Consider the following 16,788-nt stretch of genomic DNA (forward strand, 5'->3'; position numbering starts at 1 on the left):
TGATACTAGTATATACAGTACAGAGATAAATGGAGAGACTGTATTATACGGTACAGAGACTGGGATACATGGTACAGAGACTGTATTATACAGTACAGAGACTGGGAAACACGGTACAGAGACTGTATTATACAGTACAGAGACTGGGATACATGGTACAGAGACTGTATTATACAGTACAGAGACTGGGAAACACGGTACAGAGACTGTATTATACAGTACAGAGACTGGGATACACGGTACAGAGACTGTATTATACAGTACAGAGACTGGGATACACGGTATAGAGACTGTATTATACAGTACAGAGACTGGGATACATGGTACAGAGACTGTATTATACAGTACAGAGACTGTATTATACGGTACAGAGACTGGGATACACGGTACAGAGACTGTATTATACAGTACAGAGACTGGGATACATGGTACAGAGACTGTATTATACAGTACAGAGACTGGGAAACACGGTACAGAGACTGTATTATACGGTACAGAGACTGGGATACATGGTACAGAGACTGTATTATACAGTACAGAGACTGGGAAACACGGTACAGAGACTGTATTATACAGTACAGAGACTGGGATACATGGTACAGAGACTGTATTATACGGTACAGAGACTGGGATACACGGTACAGAGACTGTATTATACAGTACAGAGACTGGGAAACACGGTACAGAGACTGTATTATACGGTACAGAGACTGTATTATACGGTACAGAGACTGTATTATACGGTACAGAGACTGGGAAACACGGTACAGAGACTGTATTATACAGTACAGAGACTGGGAAACACGGTACAGAGACTGTATTATACGGTACAGAGACTGGGATACACGGTACAGAGACTGTATTATACAGTACAGAGACTGGGAAACACGGTACAGAGACTGTATTATACGGTACAGAGACTGTATTATACGGTACAGAGACTGTATTATACGGTACAGAGACTGGGATACACGGTACAGAGACTGGGATACACGGTACAGAGACTGGGAAACACGGTACAGAGACTGTATTATACGGTACAGAGACTGTATTATACGGTACAGAGACTGTATTATACAGTACAGAGACTGGGAAACACGGTACAGAGACTGTATTATACGGTACAGAGACTGGGATACATGGTACAGAGACTGTATTATACGGTACAGAGACTGGGATACACGGTACAGAGACTGTATTATACGGTACAGAGACTGGGATACACGGTACAGAGACTGTATCCCATTCTCTGTACTGTATACTACGGTCTCTGTACCATGTATCCCATTCTCTATACTGTATACTGCAGTCTCTGTACTGTGTATCCCATTCTCTATACTGTATACTACACAGTACAGGGACTGGGAAACACGGTACAGAGACTGTATTATACAGTACAGGGACTGGGAAACACGGTACAGAGACTGTATTATACAGTATTAAGACTGGGAAACATGATACAGAGACTGTATTATACAGTATTAAGACTGGGAAACATGATACAGAGACTGTATTATACAGTATTAAGACTGGGAAACACGGCACAGAGACTGTATTATACAGTACAGGGACTGGGAAACACGGTACAGAGACTGTATTATACAGTACAGAGACTGTGGAAACACGGTACAGAGACTGTATTATACAGTACAGAGACTGTGGAAACAGGGCACAGAGACTGTATTATACAGTACAGGGACTGGGAAACACGGTACAGAGACTGTATTATACAGTACAGGGACTGGGAAACACGGTACAGAGACTGTATTATACAGTACAGAGACTGTGGAAACACGGTACAGAGACTGTATTATACAGTACAGAGACTGTGGAAACACGGTACAGAGACTGTATTATACAGTACAGGGACTGGGAAACACGGTACAGAGACTGTATTATACAGTACAGGGACTGGGAAACACGGTACAGAGACTGTATTATACAGTACAGAGACTATTATACAGTACAAAGACTGGGAAACACGGCACAGAGACTGTATTATACAGTACAGAGACTGGGAAACACGGTACAGAGACTGTATTATACAGTACAGAAACTGGGAAACACGGTACAGAGACTGTATTATACAGTATAGAGACTGGGAAACACTGTACAGAGACTGTATTATACAGTACAGGGACTGGGAAACACGGCACAGAGACTGTATTATACAGTACAGGGACTGGGAAACACGGCACAGAGACTGGAATATAGAGTTCAGAGGGGATGGGTAAGGGGCACCGGCGCTTGGGACGGTGAAAATCCTGATGTCAGCATCCCGACAGGGTTAGGATACCCACCGACAAGTGTCGGTATCCTAAGTCTCCCCCTCTCCCTAACTTATCCCTAACCCCCTAGTGCCTAAACATAACCCTCTCCCCGTAGTGCCTTACCCTAACCTCCCACTCCCCGCATTCTAAATCTAACCCTCTCCCCGTAGTGCCTTACCCTAATCTCCCACTCCCCGCATTCTAAACCTAACCCTCTCCCCGTATTGCCTTACCCTAACCTCCCACTCCCCGCATTCTAAACCTAACCCTCTCCCCGTAGTGCCTTACCCTAACCTCCCACTCCCCGCATTCTAAACCTAACCCTCTCCCCGTAGCACCTTACCCTAACCTCCCACTCCCCGCATTCTACACCTAACCCTCTCCCCGTAGTGCCTTACCCTAACCTCCCTCTCCCCGCATTCTACACCTAACCCTCTCCCCGTAGTGCCTTACCCTAACCTCCCTCTCCCCGCATTCTAAACCTAACCCTCTCCCGGGTAGTGCCTTACCCTAACCTCCCACTCCCCGCATTCTAAACCTAAACCTCTCCCCGTAGTGTCTTACCCTAACCTCCCTCTCCCCGCATTCTACACCTAACCCTCTCCTCGTAGTGCCTTACCCTAACCTCCCTCTCCCCGCATTCTAAACCTAACCCTCTCCCCGTAGTGCCTTACCCTAACCTCCCTCTCCCCGCATTCTAAACCTAACCCTCTCCCCGTAGTGCCTTACCCTAACCTCCCACTCCCCGCATTCTAAACCTAAACCTCTCCCCGGTAGTGCCTTACCCTAACCTCCCTCTCCCCGCATTCTAAACCTAACCCTCTCCCCGTAGTGCCTTACCCTAACCTCCCACTCCCTGCATTCTAAACATAACCCTCTCCCCGGTAGTGCCTTACCCTAACCTCCCACTCCCCGCATTCTAAACCTAACCCTCTCCCCGTAGTGCCTTACCCTAACCTCCCACTCCCCGCATTCTAAACCTAACCCTCTCCCCATAGTGCCTTACCCTAACCTCCCTCTCCCCGCATTTTACACCTAACCCTCTCCCTGTAGTGCCTTACCCTAACCTCCCACTCCCCGCATTCTAAACCTAACCCTATCCCCGTAGTGCCTTACCCTAAACTCCCTCTCCCCGCATTCTACACCTAACCCTCTCCCCGTAGTGCCTTACCCTAACCTCCCACTCCCCGCATTCTAAACCTAACCCCCTCCCCGTAGTGCCTTACCCTAACCTCCCTCTCCCCGCATTCTACACCTAACCCTCTCCTCGTAGTGCCTTACCCTAACCTCCCTCTCCCCGCATTCTAAACCTAACCCTCTCCCCGTAGTGCCTTACCCTAACCTCCCTCTCCCCGCATTCTAAACCTAACCCTCTCCCCGGTAGTGCCTTACCCTAACCTCCCACTCCCCGCATTCTAAACCTAAACCTCTCCCCGGTAGTGCCTTACCCTAACCTCCCACTCCCTGCATTCTAAACATAACCCTCTCCCCGTAGTGCCTTACCCTAACCTCCCACTCCCCGCATTCTAAACCTAACCCTCTCCCCGTAGTGCCTTACCCTAACCTCCCACTCCCCGCATTCTAAACCTAACCCTCTCCCCGTAGTGCCTTACCCTAACCTCCCTCTCCCCGCATTTTACACCTAACCCTCTCCCTGTAGTGCCTTACCCTAACCTCCCACTCCCCGCATTCTAAACCTAACCCTTTCCCCATAGTGCCTTACCCTAAACTCCCTCTCCCCGCATTCTACACCTAACCCTCTCCCCGTAGTGCCTTACCCTAACCTCCCACTCCCCGCATTCTAAACCTAACCCTCTCCCCGGTAGTGCCTTACCCTAACCTCCCTCTCCCCGCATTCTAAACCTAACCCTCTCCCCGTATTGCCTTACCCTAACCTCCCTCTCCCCGCATTCTAAACCTAACCCTCTCCCCGTAGTGCCTTACCCTAACCTCCCTCTCCCCGCATTTTACACCTAACCCTCTCCCTGTAGTGCCTTACCCTAAACTCCCTCTCCCCGCATTCTACACCTAACCCTCTCCCCGTAGTGCCTTACCCTAACCTCCCACTCCCCGCATTCTAAACCTAACCCTCTCCCCGGTAGTGCCTTACCCTAACCTCCCTCTCCCCGCATTCTAAACCTACCCCTCTCCCCGTAGTGCCTTACACTAACCTCCCACTCCCCGCATTCTAAACCTAACCCTCTCCCCGTAGTGCCTTACCCTAACCTCCCTCTCCCCGCATTCTAAACCTAACCCTCTCCCCGTATTGCCTTACCCTAACCTCCCTCTCCCCGCATTCTAAACCTAACCCTCTCCCCGTAGTGCCTTACCCTAACCTCCCACTCCCTGCATTCTAAACCTAAGCCTCTCCCTGTAGTGCCTACAATAACCTCCCACTCCCCGCATTCCACACCTAACCCTCTGCCCGTAGTGCCTTACCCTAACCTCCCTCTCCCCGCATTCTAAACCTAACCCTCTCCCCGTAGTGCCTTACCCTAACCTCCCTCTCCCCACATTCTAAACCTAACCCTCTGCCCGTAGTGCCTTACCCTAACCTCCCACTCCCCGCATTCTAAACCTAACCCTTTCCCCATAGTGCCTTACCCTAACCTCCCTCTCCCCGCATTCTACACCTAACCCTCTCCTCGTAGTGCCTTACCCTAACCTCCCTCTCCCCGCATTCTAAACCTAACCCTCTCCCCGGTAGTGCCTTACCCTAACCTCAAACTCCCCGCATTCTAAACCTAACCCTCTCCCCGTAGTGCCTTACCCTAACCTCCCACTCCCCGCATTCTAAACCTAACCCTCTCCCCGTAGTGCCTTACCCTAACCTCCCTCTCCCCGCATTTTACACCTAACCCTCTCCCTGTAGTGCCTTACCCTAACCTCCCACTCCCCGCATTCTAAACCTAACCCTTTCCCCATAGTGCCTTACCCTAAACTCCCTCTCCCCGCATTCTACACCTAATCCTCTCCCCGTAGTGCCTTACCCTAACCTCCCACTCCCCGCATTCTAAACCTAACCCTCTCCCCGGTAGTGCCTTACCCTAACCTCCCTCTCCCCGCATTCTAAACCTAACCCTCTCCCCGTATTGCCTTACCCTAACCTCCCTCTCCCCGCATTCTAAACCTAACCCTCTCCCCGTAGTGCCTTACCCTAACCTCCCTCTCCCCGCATTTTACACCTAACCCTCTCCCTGTAGTGCCTTACCCTAAACTCCCTCTCCCCGCATTCTACACCTAACCCTCTCCCCGTAGTGCCTTACCCTAACCTCCCACTCCCCGCATTCTAAACCTAACCCTCTCCCCGGTAGTGCCTTACCCTAACCTCCCTCTCCCCGCATTCTAAACCTACCCCTCTCCCCGTAGTGCCTTACACTAACCTCCCACTCCCCGCATTCTAAACCTAACCCTCTCCCCGTAGTGCCTTACCCTAACCTCCCTCTCGCCGCATTCTAAACCTAACCCTCTCCCCGTATTGCCTTACCCTAACCTCCCTCTCCCCGCATTCTAAACCTAACCCTCTCCCCGTAGTGCCTTACCCTAACCTCCCACTCCCTGCATTCTAAACCTAAGCCTCTCCCTGTAGTGCCTACAATAACCTCCCACTCCCCGCATTCCACACCTAACCCTCTGCCCGTAGTGCCTTACCCTAACCTCCCTCTCCCCGCATTCTAAACCTAACCCTCTCCCCGTAGTGCCTTACCCTAACCTCCCTCTCCCCACATTCTAAACCTAACCCTCTGCCCGTAGTGCCTTACCCTAACCTCCCACTCCCCGCATTCTAAACCTAACCCTTTCCCCATAGTGCCTTACCCTAACCTCCCTCTCCCCGCATTCTACACCTAACCCTCTCCTCGTAGTGCCTTACCCTAACCTCCCTCTCCCCGCATTCTAAACCTAACCCTCTCCCCGGTAGTGCCTTACCCTAACCTCAAACTCCCCGCATTCTAAACCTAACCCTCTCCCCGTAGTGCCTTACCCTAACCTCCCTCTCCCCACATTCTAAACCTAACCCTCTGCCCGTAGTGCCTTACCCTAACCTCCCACTCCCCGCATTCTACACCTAACCCTCTCCCCGTAGTGCCTTACCCTAACCTCCCTCTCCCCACATTCTAAACCTAACCCTCTGCCCGTAGTGCCTTACCCTAACCTCCCTCTCCCCACATTCTAAACCTAACCCTCTCCCCGTAGTGCCTTGCCCTAACCTCCCTCTCCCCACATTCTAAACCTAACCCTCTGCCCGTAGTGCCTTACCCTAACCTCCCTCTCCCCACATTCTAAACCTAACCCTCTCCCCGGTAGTGCCTTACCCTAACCTCCCTCTCCCCACATTCTAAACCTAACCCTCTCCCCGTAGTGCCTTACCCTAACCTCCCTCTCCCCGCATTCCACACCTAACCCTCTGCCCGTAGTGCCTTACCCTAACCTCCCTCTCCCCGCATTCTAAACCTAACCCTCTCCCCGTAGTGCCTTACCCTAACCTCCCTCTCCCCACATTCTAAACCTAACCCTCTGCCCGTAGTGCCTTACCCTAACCTCCCACTCCCCGCATTCTAAACCTAACCCTTTCCCCATAGTGCCTTACCCTAACCTCCCTCTCCCCGCATTCTACACCTAACCCTCTCCTCGTAGTGCCTTACCCTAACCTCCCTCTCCCCGCATTCTAAACCTAACCCTCTCCCCGGTAGTGCCTTACCCTAACCTCCCTCTCCCCGCATTCTACACCTAACCCTCTCCTCGTAGTGCCTTACCCTAACCTCCCTCTCCCCGCATTCTAAACCTAACCCTCTCCCTGTAGTGCCTTACCCTAACCTCCCTCTCCCCGCATTCTAAACCTAACCCTCTCCCCGTAGTGCCTTACCCTAACCTCAAACTCCCCGCATTCTAAACCTAACCCTCTCCCCGGTAGTGCCTTACCCTAACCTCCCACTCCCCGCATTCTAAACCTAACCCTCCCCCCGTAGTGCCTACAATAACCTCCCACTCCCCGCATTCCACACCTAACCCTCTCCCCGTAGTGCCTTACCCTAACCTCCCACTCCCCGCATTCTAAACCTAACCCTCTCCCCGTAGTGCCTTACCCTAACCTCCCTCTCCCCGCATTCCACACCTAACCCTCTCCCCGTAGTGCCTACAATAACCTCCCACTCCCCGCATTCCACACCTAACCCTCTCCCCGTAGTGCCTACAATAACCTCCCACTCCCCGCATTCCACACCTAACCCTCTCCCCGTAGTGCCTTACCCTAACCTCCCACTCCCCGCATTCTAAACCTAACCCTCTGCCCGTAGTGCCTTACCCTAACCTCCCTCTCCCCGCATTCCACACCTAACCCTCTCCCCGTAGTGCCTACAATAACCTCCCACTCCCCGCATTCCACACCTAACCCTCTCCCCGTAGTGCCTTACCCTAACCTCCCTCTCCCCACATTCTACACCTAACCCTCTCCCCGTAGTGCCTTACCCTAACCTCCCTCTCCCCGCATTCCACACCTAACCCTCTCCCCGTAGTGCCTTACCCTAACCTCCCTCTCCCCGCATTCTAAACCTAACCCTCTCCCCGTAGTGCCTTACCCTAACCTCAAACTCCCCGCATTCTAAACCTAACCCTCTCCCCGGTAGTGCCTTACCCTAACCTCCCACTCCCCGCATTCTAAACCTAACCCTCTCCCCGTAGTGCCTACAATAACCTCCCACTCCCCGCATTCCACACCTAACCCTCTCCCCGTAGTGCCTTACCCTAACCTCCCACTCCCCGCATTCTAAACCTAACCCTCTCCCCGTAGTGCCTTACCCTAACCTCCCTCTCCCCGCATTCCACACCTAACCCTCTCCCCGTAGTGCCTACAATAACCTCCCACTCCCCGCATTCCACACCTAACCCTCTCCCCGTAGTGCCTACAATAACCTCCCACTCCCCGCATTCCACACCTAACCCTCTCCCCGTAGTGCCTTACCCTAACCTCCCACTCCCCGCATTCTAAACCTAACCCTCTCCCCGTAGTGCCTTACCCTAACCTCCCTCTCCCCGCATTCCACACCTAACCCTCTCCCCGTAGTGCCTACAATAACCTCCCACTCCCCGCATTCCACACCTAACCCTCTCCCCGTAGTGCCTACAATAACCTCCCACTCCCCGCATTCCACACCTAACCCTCTCCCCGTAGTGCCTTACCCTAACCTCCCACTCCCCGCATTCTAAACCTAACCCTCTGCCCGTAGTGCCTTACTCTAACCTCCCTCTCCCCGCATTCCACACCTAACCCTCTCCCCGTAGTGCCTACAATAACCTCCCACTCCCCGCATTCCACACCTAACCCTCTCCCCGTAGTGCCTTACCCTAACCTCCCTCTCCCCACATTCTACACCTAACCCTCTCCCCATAGTGCCTTACCCTAACCTCCCTCTCCCCGCATTCCACACCTAACCCTCTCCCCGTAGTGCCTTACCCTAACCTCCCTCTCCCCGCATTCTAAACCTAACCCTCTCCCCGTAGTGCCTTACCCTAACCTCAAACTCCCCGCATTCTAAACCTAACCCTCTCCCCGGTAGTGCCTTACCCTAACCTCCCACTCCCCGCATTCTAAACCTAACCCTCTCCCCGTAGTGCCTACAATAACCTCCCACTCCCCGCATTCCACACCTAACCCTCTCCCCGTAGTGCCTTACCCTAAACTCCCACTCCCCGCATTCTAAACCTAACCCTCTCCCCGTAGTGCCTTACCCTAACCTCCCTCTCCCCGCATTCCACACCTAACCCTCTCCCCGTATTGCCTTACTCTAACCTCCCTCTCCCCGCATTCTAAACCTAACCCTCTCCCCGTAGCACCTTACCCTCACCTCCCACTCCCCGCATTCCACACCTAACCCTCTCCCCGTAGTGCCTACAATAACCTCCCACTCCCCGCATTCCACACCTAACCCTCTCCCCGTAGTGCCTTACCCTAACCTCCCACTCCCCGCATTCTAAACCTAATCCTCTCCCCGTAGCACCTTACCCTCACCTCCCACTCCCCGCATTCCACACCTAACCCTCTCCCCGTAGTGCCTACAATAACCTCCCACTCTCCGCATTCCACACCTAACCCTCTCCCCGTAGTGCCTTACCCTAACCTCGCACTCCCCACATTCTACACCTAACCCTCTCCCCGTAGTGCCTTACCCTAACCTCCCTCTCCCCGCATTCTAAACCTAACCCTCTGCCCGTAGTGCCTTACCCTAACCTCCCTCTCCCCGCATTCCACACCTAACCCTCTCCCCGTAGTGCCTACAATAACCTCCCACTCCCCGCATTCCACACCTAACCCTCTCCCCGTAGTGCCTTACCCTAACCTCCCTCTCCCCACATTCTACACCTAACCCTCTCCCCGTAGTGCCTTACCCTAACCTCCCTCTCCCCGCATTCCACACCTAACCCTCTCCCCGTAGTGCCTTACCCTAACCTCCCTCTCCCCGCATTCCACACCTAACCCTCTCCCCGTAGCACCTTACCCTCACCTCCCACTCCCCGCATTCCACACCTAACCCTCTCCCCGTAGTGCCTACAATAACCTCCCACTCCCCGCATTCCACACCTAACCCTCTCCCCGTAGTGCCTTACCCTAACCTCCCACTCCCCGCATTCTAAACCTAACCATCTCCCCGTAGCACCTTACCCTCACCTCCCACTCCCCGCATTCCACACCTAACCCTCTCCCCGTAGTGCCTACAATAACCTCCCACTCCCCGCATTCCACACCTAACCCTCTCCCCGTAGTGCCTTACCCTAACCTCCCACTCCCCACATTCTACACCTAACCCTCTCCCCGTAGTGCCTTACCCTAACCTCCCTCTCCCCGCATTCTAAACCTAACCCTCTGCCCGTAGTGCCTTACCCTAACCTCCCTCTCCCCGCATTCCACACCTAACCCTCTCCCCGTAGTGCCTTACCCTAACCTCCCTCTCCCCGCATTCCACACCTAACCCTCTCCCCGTAGTGCCTTACCCTAACCTCCCTCTCCCCGCATTCCACACCTAACCCTCTCCCCGTAGCACCTTACCCTCACCTCCCACTCCCCGCATTCCACACCTAACCCTCTCCCCGTAGTGCCTACAATAACCTCCCACTCCCCGCATTCCACACCTAACCCTCTCCCCGTAGTGCCTTACCCTAACCTCCCACTCCCCGCATTCTAAACCTAACCCTCTCCCCGTAGCACCTTACCCTCACCTCCCACTCCCCGCATTCCACACCTAACCCTCTCCCCGTAGTGCCTACAATAACCTCCCACTCCCCGCATTCCACACCTAACCCTCTCCCCGTAGTGCCTTACCCTAACCTCCCACTCCCCACATTCTACACCTAACCCTCTCCCCGTAGTGCCTTACCCTAACCTCCCTCTCCCCGCATTCTAAACCTAACCCTCTGCCCGTAGTGCCTTACCCTAACCTCCCTCTCCCCGCATTCCACACCTAACCCTCTCCCCGTAGTGCCTACAATAACCTCCCACTCCCCGCATTCCACACCTAACCCTCTCCCCGTAGTGCCTTACCCTAACCTCCCTCTCCCCACATTCTACACCTAACCCTCTCCCCGTAGTGCCTTACCCTAACCTCCCTCTCCCCGCATTCCACACCTAACCCTCTCCCCGTAGTGCCTTACCCTAACCTCAAACTCCCCGCATTCTAAACCTAACCCTCTCCCCGTAGTGCCTACAATAACCTCCCACTCCCCGCATTCTAAACCTAACCCTCTCCCCGTAGTGCCTTACCCTAACCTCCCTCTCCCCGCATTCCACACCTAACCCTCTCCCCGTAGTGCCTTACCCTAACCTCCCACTCCCCGCATTCTAAACCTAACCCTCTCCCCGTAGTGCCTTACCCTAACCTCCCACTCCCCGCATTCCACACCTACCCCTCTCCCCGTAGTGCCTTACCCTAACCTCCCACTCCCCGCATTCCACACCTAACCCTCTCCCCGTAGTGCCTTACCCTAACCTCCCACTCCCCGTATTCTAAACCTAACCCTCTCCCCGTAGTGCCTTACCCTAACCTCCCACTCCCCGCATTCCACACCTAACCCTCTCCCCGTAGTGCCTACAATAACCTCCCACTCCCCGCATTCCACACCTAACCCTCTCCCCGTAGTGCCTTACCCTAACCTCCCTCTCCCCACATTCTACACCTAACCCTCTCCCCGTAGTGCCTTACCCTAACCTCCCTCTCCCCGCATTCCACACCTAACCCTCTCCCCGTAGTGCCTTACCCTAACCTCCCTCTCCCCGCATTCTAAACCTAACCCTCTCCCCGTAGTGCCTTACCCTAACCTCAAACTCCCCGCATTCTAAACCTAACCCTCTCCCCGGTAGTGCCTTACCCTAACCTCCCACTCCCCGCATTCTAAACCTAACCCTCTCCCCGTAGTGCCTACAATAACCTCCCACTCCCCGCATTCCACACCTAACCCTCTCCCCGTAGTGCCTTACCCTAACCTCCCACTCCCCGCATTCTAAACCTAACCCTCTCCCCGTAGTGCCTTACCCTAACCTCCCTCTCCCCGCATTCCACACCTAACCCTCTCCCCGTATTGCCTTACTCTAACCTCCCTCTCCCCGCATTCTAAACCTAACCCTCTCCCCGTAGCACCTTACCCTCACCTCCCACTCCCCGCATTCCACACCTAACCCTCTCCCCGTAGTGCCTACAATAACCTCCCACTCCCCGCATTCCACACCTAACCCTCTCCCCGTAGTGCCTTACCCTAACCTCCCACTCCCCGCATTCTAAACCTAACCCTCTCCCCGTAGCACCTTACCCTCACCTCCCACTCCCCGCATTCCACACCTAACCCTCTCCCCGTAGTGCCTACAATAACCTCCCACTCCCCGCATTCCACACCTAACCCTCTCCCCGTAGTGCCTTACCCTAACCTCCCACTCCCCACATTCTACACCTAACCCTCTCCCCGTAGTGCCTTACCCTAACCTCCCTCTCCCCGCATTCTAAACCTAACCCTCTGCCCGTAGTGCCTTACCCTAACCTCCCTCTCCCCGCATTCCACACCTAACCCTCTCCCCGTAGTGCCTACAATAACCTCCCACTCCCCGCATTCCACACCTAACCCTCTCCCCGTAGTGCCTTACCCTAACCTCCCTCTCCCCACATTCTACACCTAACCCTCTCCCCGTAGTGCCTTACCCTAACCTCCCTCTCCCCGCATTCCACACCTAACCCTCTCCCCGTAGTGCCTTACCCTAACCTCCCTCTCCCCGCATTCTAAACCTAACCCTCTCCCCGTAGCACCTTACCCTCACCTCCCACTCCCCGCATTCCACACCTAACCCTCTCCCCGTAGTGCCTACAATAACCTCCCACTCTCCGCATTCCACACCTAACCCTCTCCCCGTAGTGCCTTACCCTAACCTCCCACTCCCCGCATTCTAAACCTAACCCTCTCCCCGTAGCACCTTACCCTCACCTCCCACTCCCCGCATTCCACACCTAACCCTCTCCCCGTAGTGCCTACAATAACCTCCCACTCCCCGCATTCCACACCTAACCCTCTCCCCGTAGTGCCTTACCCTAACCTCCCACTCCCCACATTCTACACCTAACCCTCTCCCCGTAGTGCCTTACCCTAACCTCCCTCTCCCCGCATTCTAAACCTAACCCTCTGCCCGTAGTGCCTTACCCTAACCTCCCTCTCCCCGCATTCCACACCTAACCCTCTCCCCGTAGTGCCTTACCCTAACCTCCCACTCCCCACATTCTACACCTAACCCTCTCCCCGTAGTGCCTTACCCTAACCTCCCTCTCCCCGCATTCTAAACCTAACCCTCTGCCCGTAGTGCCTTACCCTAACCTCCCACTCCCCGCATTCCACACCTAACCCTCTCCCCGTAGTGCCTTACCCTAACCTCCCTCTCCCCACATTCTACACCTAACCCTCTCCCCGTAGTGCCTTACCCTAACCTCCCTCTCCCCGCATTCCACACCTAACCCTCTCCCCGTAGTGCCTTACCCTAACCTCCCACTCCCCGCATTCTAAACCTAACCCTCTCCCCGTAGTGCCTTACCCTAACCTCAAACTCCCCGCATTCTAAACCTAACCCTCTCCCCGTAGTGCCTACAATAACCTCCCACTCCCCGCATTCCACACCTAACCCTCTCCCCGTAGTGCCTTACCCTAACCTCCCACTCCCCGCATTCTAAACCTAACCCTCTCCCCGTAGTGCCTTACCCTAACCTCCCACTCCCCGCATTCTAAACCTAACCCTCTCCCCGTAGTGCCTTACCCTAACCTCCCACTCCCCGCATTCTAAACCTAACCCTCTCCCCGTAGTGCCTTACCCTAACCTCCCACTCCCCGCATTCTAAACCTAACCCTCTCCCCGTAGTGCCTTACCCTAACCTCCCACTCCCCGCATTCTAAACCTAACCCTCTCCCCGTAGTGCCTTACCCTAACCTCCCACTCCCCGCATTCCACACCTTACCCTCTCCCCGTAGTGCCTTACCCTAACCTCCCACTCCCCACATTCCACACCTACCCCTCTGCCCGTAGTGCCTTACCCTCACCACGTCCTGTACAGATACCACAGAAGACAGGAGCAGGTTATTGGACTGGTGTTATTATTCTCCAAATATAAGTGATGACATCACTACTAACTAAATATAAGGATGTATTTAACAAGTTGACATTACCTACAATGCTCCAAATAAAATAAGTTTACAAGATATTTTACATATACAGTATTTGTCACTCTGTATTATTGTGAATTAAGTGGGAGTTATCAGTATCATTGTCACTAGTCATCATAGGTAATAATATGTGTCAGTACAGTGTCCATGTTAGGACATTCCTCCTACAGTACATGCCTGACCGTGACTGACTGGAGAAGAGACCTCATACAGAGCACTGCCCTTATACAATTCCTGTATAAAACACACCCACCCGCCAACTTCACTGAAATACCACCATCACCCACATGGCCCTTTCACCCACCCACTGTCTGGATTCTGCCTGGGATCGGCTGTTACTTACCGCAGCGCCGGCTTCCCCTCATTAGCGAGAGCAGTGAGACGTCAGGAGCAGCGGTGGGTGACTTGCTGAGTATTCTCCCCGGGGCCCAGGTGACTGTCACACAATCCTCCATATCGGAGTTCCTGCAGCAATGGTCATGGGTGCAGCCATCTTGGCTGAATCACCTGATGGATCCTTATCCAGTGGTAGCTGTGTCAGTTCTCAGCTGACTTCCTCATCCAATGGACATCTACCTGGGGGTATAAACAGGACTCCAGGTGATTGCCTGATCTACTTTGTTATTCCCAGATGGTTGCTGTTTGCTTCATCCAGGCTTCACATGCAATCTTCTTCCCAGTGGTATTTCCAGTATATGCTCTGTACATCTCCTATGTACTGAGCCTAGTGATTATTTACAAAGTGCCATATCCTTGTGCAGCAGTCTCAGTGTTGTCCCCAGGCTGTTTTCTGCGGCGCATCACCCGGCACTGGTGTCTTTCTCTATCCCCACTGTCAGGGCCGCAACTAGGGGGGGGGCTAGAGGTGCACGTGCACCGGGTGCCGGGAATGCAGGGGGTGAAAGGTCTGACTTACGGTTGCTTGGGAGCTGCAGATTCAGAAAACGGCCATCCAAAAATGGCCGCCACCAAGGAGGAGACAGATGCTAGAGGTCCTTACTGGACCTCTAGGGTCTGTCTCCTCCTTGGCGGCGGCCATTTTTGGATGGCCTTTTTCAGCAGATTCCATGCAGACGAGCATGTAACCCCTGGCAACGAGCATAAACCTCATTGCAAAGAGCATGTAACCCCTGGCAACTAGCATAAACCCATAGCAACGAGCATGAAAAATCCTGGCAATGAGCATGAAACCCCCTAGCAAGGAGCATGAAAGCCCAGGCAACGAGCATGAAACCCTGTAGCAAGGAGCATGAAAGCCCAGGCAACGAGCATGTAACCCATGGCAACGAGCATGTAACCCCTGGCAACTAGTATAAACCCATAGCAACGAGCATGAAACCCCCTGGCAACGAGCATGAAACCCCCTAGCAAGGAGCATGAAACCCCTGGCAACGAGCATAAACCCCATGCAACGAGCATGTAACCCCTGGCAACTAGAGATGAGCGAGTTCGGATTTACTCTGTTCTTTTCGCCTCTTTACCACAAGTTTGGATTAGTTCGGATTTATTTTATTGGCTATCCAAAACACGTGATAGGCGATAGCCAATAAAATGCTGTTTTGAGATCCGAGTAAATCGGAACCCGCTCATCTCTACTGGCAACGAGCATGAAACTCCCTGGCAATGAGCATGAAACCCCCCGGCAACGAGCATGGAACCCTTGGTAATGAGCATAAAACCTCTGACAACGAGCAGGTAATTTTAAAGTAATTAGAAGCCTTACTGTGGGGCTTAAAATGGTGTCGGGCAAATATGTAAGTGGCACTTTGGTAAAAGGCATTACAGTGTGTGGCATAATGTGTAATGGGCATTATGGTGTGTGGAATAATGTAAGTCACTATACCAGGGACATTTAACTTCTGCACTGCCTTATGGAGGAGCAAGTACAAAATCCAGGTACAGGAAGGGAGGGGACGCAAAATTGCTGCCTTGCATCGGGTGACAGATATCCTAGTTTCGGCCCTGCCCACTGTCATCGGATCCCTGATCTGGGGACCGCGCCCTGCTTGCCGGGTGCAGCTGAAACCCATATCCCACTTGGAGGGGTCACTGGTGAACACCTCCCGGCAGGTTAGACTCCGCACCCTAGGACAGGTCTCACCAACATCCGATGCTTGTGGACGAGGAGACTGAACATCCAGGCCCCGCGCTCCTGACTCCTTCATTGACCCGGAACCACAACTTCCAGCCCCTTAGTAGGGGACTCCAGGATGCTAAACGTGACACCCACTGTCTTCTTCCTTCCAACAAATTCTTCCACCATCTTCATCTACCCGCCAACTTCACCGACATACCACCATCACCCACATGGCCCTATCACCAACCCACCACCTTCTCCTACCCCCCACATTCATCCATCTGCCAACTTCACCGACATACCACCATCACCCACATGGCCCTATCACCAACCCTCCACCTTCTCCTACCCCCCCCCACATTCATCCATCCACCTGCCAACTTCACCAACATATCACCATCACCCACATGGCCCTATCACCAACCCTCCACCTTCTCCTACACCCCCCACATTTATCCATCCACCTGCCAACTTCACCAACATATCACCATCACCCACATGGCCCTATCACCAACCCTCCACCTTGTCCTACCACCCCACATTCATCCATCCACCTGCCAACTTCACCAACATATCACCATCACCCACATGGCCCTATCACCAACCCTCCACCTTCTCCTACCCCCCACATTCATCCATCCACCTGCCAACTTCACCAACATATCACCATCACCCACATGGCCCTATCACCAACCCTCCACCTTCTCCTACCCCCCACATTCATCCATCCACCTGCCAACTTCACCAACATACCACCATCAC

At 53.7% G+C, this 16,788-nt stretch overlaps 1 protein-coding gene across 1 annotated transcript in view; it reads left to right on the forward strand.

Moving 5' to 3' along the window:
• Window positions 1-16,788, forward strand: part of LOC148454570 (SCO-spondin-like) — a 147,596-nt gene that overhangs the window by 112,452 nt on the left and 18,356 nt on the right. The gene's annotated exons all lie outside the window — the stretch shown is intronic.

This window comes from Taudactylus pleione, unplaced genomic scaffold (assembly GCF_031769625.1).
Source record: "Taudactylus pleione unplaced genomic scaffold, aTauple2 ptg000978l, whole genome shotgun sequence".
Classification (NCBI taxonomy): Eukaryota; Metazoa; Chordata; class Amphibia; order Anura; family Myobatrachidae; genus Taudactylus; species Taudactylus pleione.